This window comes from Pteropus alecto, unplaced genomic scaffold (assembly GCF_000325575.1).
Source record: "Pteropus alecto unplaced genomic scaffold, ASM32557v1 scaffold603, whole genome shotgun sequence".
Taxonomy (NCBI): domain Eukaryota; kingdom Metazoa; phylum Chordata; class Mammalia; order Chiroptera; family Pteropodidae; genus Pteropus; species Pteropus alecto.
In genome coordinates, this window is record NW_006433386.1 from 24,697 (window position 1) to 33,132 (window position 8,436).

Genomic DNA, 8,436 nt, shown 5'->3' on the forward strand with positions numbered 1-8,436 from the left:
CAACGTGATTTATAGATATGATTATAGAAAAAAAAAAAAAAAGAACACTCTAATAATGGTAAAAAGATTGCTTCTCATAACAACAATGTTAGAAATGAGCTTTTAAAATCACCAAGTACTGATTTAAAAAGTCCCAGCTATTTTAAAGGGAATTAAGATATATCTCTATCTCTATTCTTTCACCGAAGGGAAACCTAATCATAGCTTCAAATTTTAGACAGTCACAAAGTGTTGTGCCCTGACTTTATCTATCCCATCCTCATTTATCATTTCCTTGTGTAATAAGATGTCCTCATGCATTTCACTGTCCATCTTCACTCTAGGGGACCACCCAGACCTAGCAGGACTATAAGCTTCTTCTCTGGCCTTCAGTAACAGTCACACTGTTGGAAGTCTGTTGTCAAGTCAATTATTTCAGCACAAGGAAATTTAGCACAGTTTTTGTAGACAATGCTCAAGAACTTAAGCTATATTTGAAAAAGAACACTTTCATTATGGTAAAAAGATTGCTTCCCTTAGCAGCAACCTTATAAATGAGATTTTAAATCAGCATACACCATTTAAAAAGTCCCTTCTATTTTCAAGGCCATTGAGATATAGCTATATTTATATCTATATCTATATCTATATCTATCTGTATCTTTCTATATCTCTCTATATCTATTTGTATCTTTATATCTATATATCTATATCTATATATTTATACCTATATCTAATCCATTATTTTTTATTTATTTTTAAAATTAAGTTTATTAGGGTAACATTGGTTAATGCAATTATATAATTTTCAGGTATATGTTATAATTTGACTTCTGTATATTCTATTGTGTGTTTACCATCCAAATCTATCTATTATTTTTTATTACACACATATATTTAACAATACAGTTTTACATAGAATGCTAAGAGCACTTTCTTCATATTTTACAGAAGAACTTGAAACATGAACTTTCTATTAATATTCAAATCATAACACAGCCAAACCTAACTCATAAATAGATGCGTTACAATTTATTTAGAGTTTAAAGGCTTAATGACAAAAATGAGGGAAAGGAAAAGCGTAGATTTGTTTTACATAACTGGATGAAAATTAGACTCAAGAAATAGTCAATAAAATTTAATATGGCCTCATGCACCCTGAAGGAGGTGGTGCTCGATTCAGAGGGATGATCACTATGCCCAAATAATATCCTATATGGAACTTCTGCGGTTGCAGAGTCATGGGCTCCTCAGTCTCCTTTCTCCCAGACATGGTGTTGCCAATCTCCTTTACTCGATAGCCAGGTTTTTTCATAGCCATAAAAACAATTGCAAAATTGAAGTGTGTGCTTTCCTTTCTAGCTTCTGTGTAGACCTCTTTCACTAAACTAGCCAGTTATTTTAAGGTTATATCCATCCAGGCGTAGATCTGCAATTTGCTGGACTGCATGTTCCTGTGGGAGAATTCATCCATTCTGCAGTGGTGGTGGCCCATTGTCGTTGTTGAAAGCACACTGCAGCAGTGAGAAAATCTTCCGGTCAATTGGCTTCTCCATCTCTTTCATTTCCTCCTGAGTTACGTGAGATTCCACTGCTATCTTCCTCCAATGGCCCTGGAGGCGCTCACTCTGACCTTCAAACCCCAAAGAGAACATGAGAACGAAGTCTAATCTATCTATTCTTTCACTGAATTGAAAACTAATTCATAGCTTCAAATTTTAGCCAGTCAGGAAGTGTTGTGCCCTGACTTTATCTATCCCATCCTCATTTATCATTTTCCTGTGTATTAAGATGCCTTCGTGCATTTCACCGTCCATCTTCATTCTAGTGAACCATTCAGACATAGCAGGACTATAATAAACCTCTTCTCTGGCCTTCAGGAGCAATCAAAATGTTAAAAGATATTGCCAATATACAGATGTCAGTTGTTTCAGCACAAAGGAAATTCAGCGCATGCTTTGTAAGCAAAGCTCAACAACTAAAGCTACACTTTGCTTTATGAGAGTATATATTTTAAAATACAAATCTTGAAATAAATATTAGACTCAATTAGTTCCCCTTAAAGCCTAAAAGTTTAAGTTAAAGTAATAAAAATATCATTTAGAGTTAAATAATATATAATCAAGAAGAAATATCTGTTGGAAAAGTATTATCACTTTACATTAGTTTTGGGAATTGCTTCTGTTTTGGTTAATCACCTATTCTTCCCCACATTCCCTGCTAACTAACTCAAATCATGGAGGGTAGATTGAGCCTGACCCATCAATTGTCCAATTTTATGAGGCTTTAAAGAATCAACCTTTGCATTTATTGATTTACTGTTAACTTTTCTTCATTTAATCTTTACTGAAATTTCCTTGAGTTTATTGGCTGCACTTTAAAAAAAAAATAAATTTCTTAAAATAATAAGTTTTTTTTCAACTTTTCACATTTTCTAAAATAAATATTCAGATTATTATTTTTATTCTAAGCATAAATTTAGCTGCATTCCAAAAGTTTTAAAGTACCATATTTTTGTTTTTTTAGCTCCAAATATTTGATAGTGGCTACTGTAATTTCCTCATCGACCCATGGCTTATTTAGAAATATTTTGCATAATTTACAAACATTTGAGGAATTTTTTAAACCTGTGTATTTATTATCAATCTTTGAAATTGATGTTTATTGTCTGGCTCAGTATATGATTAGCTGAGATAATTCTGTCATACATATTTGTAAACAAAGGTGTGTCTGTGGTGAGTGTAGTGTTGTGGGCATGTCGGTGAGGCCCAGTCAACAATTAATCATATTTGTTCAAATCTTTTAGATACTTACTGGTTGGGAGACGAGGGCGTGGTTTGCTTATTGTACCAGATACTAAAAGAGTTGCGTTAAAATATTTCATCTTCTTGTACATTTGTCTTATTTCTTTTTCTAATTCTGTCCATTTTAATTTTATTTTTTATTATGTTTTGCAGTAGATTATGTCTATGTCTAGTAATAAGTTTTGTTTCAAATTCTACTTTGTCTAAGATAAATACAAAACAAAAAATAAGATCATAGATTAATCCTCAATATATCAATAAATATTTTAAATATAAACATAAAATAATAATTTAAGGACAAAGATTGCCATATTTACCAAATCAGCTTTCTTTGTTTTCTTTTGCATGGTATATTTTCTTCCTTTTATATTCATTCATTTTGTCATGTTGTCATTTTGTCATGTATGAACATGTATACTATTTCTGTTGTATGTACTGTATAGTTTTTATTTTTAATTCATTATGATAGAGGCTCCAAAACTTAGTTCATAGAGCTGCTAGGGTTTCAATAATATTTTTGTGTCATTCTTAGCCAAAAGAGAAACACTTAACAGTTCCATTTATTAGGTCCAAATAACTTAATAAGTCTGGTGTTCACCATAATTTTTAATAATGGGATATTGAACACTTAAATTCTCAAACTTTGGAATCAGATTATAAACTGCCATCTCATTTCCCATTTCACATAATTTTCATTTCATACATTTTCTTTTTTTATGTCTGATCTTTTTTATTTGTACTTTTATAAAATCTCATTTTTGTCTTAACTCAGGCTTAAAGGTAGAAGCTCTCAGAGAGGAAAGTCTCAGTCTCTTGGCCATCTGTTTCTGGCAGTTTTCTTTGGCCTCCTTCATTCTCTTGGCCAAAAGTTTAGCATATACTGCAGCCTCCTCTTCCTTTATTTTCTTAGTATGCTGTTTCTTCAGAGCAACACGCCAACATTTGTGTTGCAGGAAGCACGGAGTAACAAGATGCTGAATCTTGGGTGCTTTGGTCCTAGGTTTTTTCCTGCCTTCTTTGTTTAAGGGCTTTCTCGCAAAGTATCGGCAGACATCACCTTCCTCAGAAAGACTGAAAAGTTTGCGGATTCTGCTCACTCTTTTGGGCCCTAGGTGACTAGGCACAATAGTATCAGTGAGACTAAGAATATCTTTCTCTCCTTTTAATAATGACCAAGTTGAGAACGCTCAGCTCGGCATCCACAATGCAACCTCGAAGAGATTTGTGCTTTCTTTCTGCAGTCCTCCTTGGTCTATAACAGGATTGCCCCTTACTTAGTAGCAGGCAAACACAGCTGTGGGTCAAGATACCTTGCTTCATTGGGAAACCTTGTTTGTCATTCCTACTGATTAGAACCACATAACCCATCCATTCTTCACCCAGAGCTTCTGCAGCAACTTCTGTGGCCATACGCTTCTCATAAAAGGTTCAAAGTTTATGTTCATCACCCACTCCAATGAGCTTCTGGCAGCCAGTGATTGGGAAAGAGACATTCAGCTTCATCAAGAAGCAGCCTACCGCCTCTGAGGAGCCACGAAAAAGAGTGGTACATTTCCTTTATCACAGCCGAAGATCCAGCTTTGCAAAGATTTGATGTCATCAAGAGGAACCTACTGCAATCTAATGTAACCAGGAGCCACTATGAGCTAGTAATGTGCACAGTATCTGAGAAATATGGAGTGTTGCTAGGTTTCCATTGAAAATTTAAAATATCCCACGGGCCCGCTGTGAGTTCATGGAGGCCCCTAGGGCACTTCAGCCCACAGTTTAGGAATTGTGGCAATATGACTATCTATGTCTTTAAAGTGGAATTGTCTGTTTATATTTAACATAATTGGTGATATATTTGGAATTAGATCTACTATCTTACTATTTGTTTTTTATTTGACCTATTTTTTATTATCTTCTATTTCACTCTCTTTGTGATAATCAATTATAATTATTGTATTGTTATTTTTATTAGATTATTAGTTACACATTCTTTTATTGCTCCCTTAAAGAAAACATACAATATTGACGTATTAACATGTTATTAACAATTGTTTTCCCAACAGTGCAAGAACGATTGAAAATGCTAACTTCATTTACTTTTTTCTTGTTTTTTTTGTTCTATCCTCATCATGTATTTCAATTCTACATATATTTTAAACTTCCACTAGTCATATTCAATATATACACTGCAGGTTGTTTGTTGGGTTGTAACCATTTGCTACAAAGCTGGACCCTAATAGTAATAGATTTTCTCGGCAGGCTCAGCTAAAATTTTGAAAATATATGTAGAAATGTATGGTAGGCTAAATAATGAGCTTTCAAAGACATCATGCACTAATCCTTGGAGCCTGTGAACATCACCTAATATTGTAACTGGCTTTGCAAATGTGATTAAGAATTTTGATATGGGAAGATTATCCTGGATTATCTGTGCGTGTCCTAAATATAATCACAAAGGTCTTTATAAGAGAGAGACAAAGTATCAAAGGAGAGAGAAGGAGATTTGAAGATGCTGCATTGCTAGTTCTGAAGTTAGAGGAAGGGACCATGAGCCCAAAGGATGTAGGCAGACTCTGGAAGATAGAAAAAGAAAACCTATTTTGTCCTGGAACCTCCAGAAGGAACACAGCTCTGTGGACCCATTTTAGATTTGACCTCCAGAACCGTAGGAGAATAAGTTTCTGTTATTTTAAGCCATTAAGTTTGTGGTAGTTTGTTGCAACAGCAACAAGAAACTAATACAAAAGATAATGGCATATAGTCTTAAAAACTTTGAATTCATAGAGACCTGGATCTGAACTCAAAGTCTTCTATTTACTAGCATTGAGGTCTTAGACCAGCTGCTTAATTTCACTGAGCCTCAGTTTCATCTTCATAGAGGTAATGATAATATTTACCTGGCAAGTTTGCTGGTAGGGTCAAAATGCAAAGCACTTAGTAGCACCTAATACATATGTACATGACAAATCGTAGTATAGTTATCATTCATAGAAAAGGAAAATACTAAGATAGATTTGAATATTCTGCAAAAATGGGTATGCTCTCTTTGCTTCCAAGAGTTTATTTTCTGCTTATGTGTACAGAGCTGGTTTGAAATGAACTGTTTTGTTGAAAAAGCATTGGAGGACTTTGGTGACCAGTGATCTCAGAAGCCTTCCTGACTGAGTGTGTCCCAGATTCAGCCTGAGATTAAATTTCTAAAACTCATGAGCTCTATCATCATTTCTGTTGGACTACTGACAGATGTGAGAAGTCCTGAAAAAAAGTAGCTCCAACTAGTTCTTAGGTCTGGATTGTTGCCAAGTTGTTTTTTTCTCCTGCTTAGTGGCTTTCATCAGAATTAGGGGACATACTCTGCATACCCTACTTACGCAAAGGTTGATGGTCCAAGAAAGCTAACATTTCTTACTTATTTTTCTCTAATCTTAGACATCCTTATATTGATCACTACACATTACCTTTGTTGAACCAGCAGTTGTGAAGCAAGGGTGCCCCGACGTATTTTTCTTGCCTCATCTTGTACCACTCTGTCCTCTAACTGAGCTGTAGCCTTGTCCCTGTCTTTAAGACATATGTTCTTTCTCCTATCTATGATATTCCTTCTATGTGATATGCTTTTATCTTCACTCTAACTTCTACTCTTCTTCCATGTCTCCGCTAAAATGCTGCTTCCTTATTAAAGCCTGCCTTGACCATCTCAGGGAATTCAAATCTAAACTCTTCTCTACCCCACTCCATAATAATTTTTTATCAGACTCTCTCCTTTTCCTTTTATACTACTTATTACAAGTTGTGCTTTTTAGAGTCGTGTGCTTTAAAAATATCTATTTCTCTCAATAAATATTAGACATGTAGATTAGACATGCTTAATATGAAGGCCAGAGACTCCATGCTTTTCATTCCTCTAAATTTATACCTAATCCAAGTGCTTAGCACTCAGTGCATACTTGTTGCAATGTACAAGTGAATGATGAATTGCTTACATAACTTAAAAAACCATCAGGAGTCCAGGCTATATCCTCCCGCCCCGCAAACTCTGATTCAATGGTTCAGGGTTATAGCCCAGGAACTTGTATTTTTAAAAAGTTAACACAGGTGATTCTGATAGATAACAGAACTTTGAGAAACACTGCAGTAAACAGTAAAATCTACCAAGTAAATGATAATTCCTGTGATTTCAAATATTAAGCCTTCACCTTTTCTCCAACTGATATGTAGAATGAATATAATTTTGAAGTTTCTCTCATTCATTGATGCTGAACAAGGGAAGAGACTCCAAGTGGAGCTCTTGGTGCCAAAAGTTTTTCTAGGAGAGGTTGACTGTCACAGCAAAGCTCATGGGGAGAGGCTAGAAAGAGATCTAAAGCAACAAAGCAGTGGGATGAACTCTTCTTGGAATGGCAAACCTTTTCTTTAGTTATCCAAAATTCTTACCTGAGTTCTAAGAACAGTATTTGCAATAATAAAGGTGCAAATTTGGATTATAGCCCAGAAAAGGCTTGATCTAGTTTCCTTTTTCTCCTTTGTTACCGATCTCTCAAACAGCGAGTTCCAATGATAAATATACTAATATAAACTCTATAAACTCAAGAGCCATCATAATATTAAAAACATCTTTTGTATAGCTTTATTAAGATGTATTACATACAATAATTGAAAAGTACTTAAAGTGTACGATTTGATGACTTTTGACATATGCACCATGAACTCATCACCACAATCAAGACATTTCCATCACATTCCCTTCGGTTTCCTCAGATCTCTGTAATCCAGCTATCTTCTCACCTCCTTCTCTAGGCAAACTCACTCCTGCTTCCTCTTACTATAGACTGATTTGACTTTTTAGAATTTTATATAAACTGAATCACTCAATTTGTCCTTTTTTTTGGTCTAGCTTTCACACAGCATAAATATGTTGAGATTCATCCAGGCTATTGCATATATATAAACGTTATTTTGTTGTTGAGTAATATTGAGTTGTACAAATATACCTTAACTGACTTTATCCATTCAAGCTGTTGAAAAATATTTGAATTTTTTCCAGTTGTTGGCTATTACAAATAAAGCCACTAGGAAAATTCATTTACAAGTTTGTATGAACATGTTTTCATTTTTCTCGAGCAAATACTTCACAACAAAATGCTTAGTTATGTGATAAATGTGTTTTTAATGTTTTAAGAAATGACCAAACTGTTTTCCAAAGAGGTTGTATCATTTTACCAATAAGCAGTATATGATATTCCAGTTAATTCATCCTATTGCAACACTTGGTATGGTCGGTTTTAAAATTTTAACCATTCTAGTGGGTATATATTGTCATTGTAGTTTTTGTCTTGAACGACACATTCTGCTTTCAAATACTCCTGATTCAAACCTTCCATTCAAGGCAGGTTGATTTATTCTATGCTACAAGCACAATTTATACGTTATTACTTCCATGGCTGTTCAAACGTGAGCTGTCAGCCTGGAGTACATGCCGCTCCCCACTTTGTATATTCTACTCTTAATGAAGGGAGCTGCAAATGTTTTGCATAAGCAATCCTATCAGTCAAAGAAGAAAAAGAAGCATGCACTCTCAAAATTTTTATAGTTTCACATTTAAATATTTAAATATATTTACATATTTTATAAAACAAACTGTATATTATATATTACATTTTGT

The 8,436-nt window shown here is 34.3% G+C and overlaps 2 pseudogenes; both read right to left on the reverse strand.

Annotated features, from left to right (window-relative positions):
• Positions 1-1,117: 1,117 nt before the first annotated feature.
• LOC102884305 lies at positions 1,118-1,634 on the reverse strand (annotated as a pseudogene).
• A 1,901-nt stretch (positions 1,635-3,535) lies between these two features.
• On the reverse strand, positions 3,536-4,286 carry LOC102884810 (annotated as a pseudogene).
• Between the last annotated feature and the right edge of the window lie 4,150 nt (positions 4,287-8,436).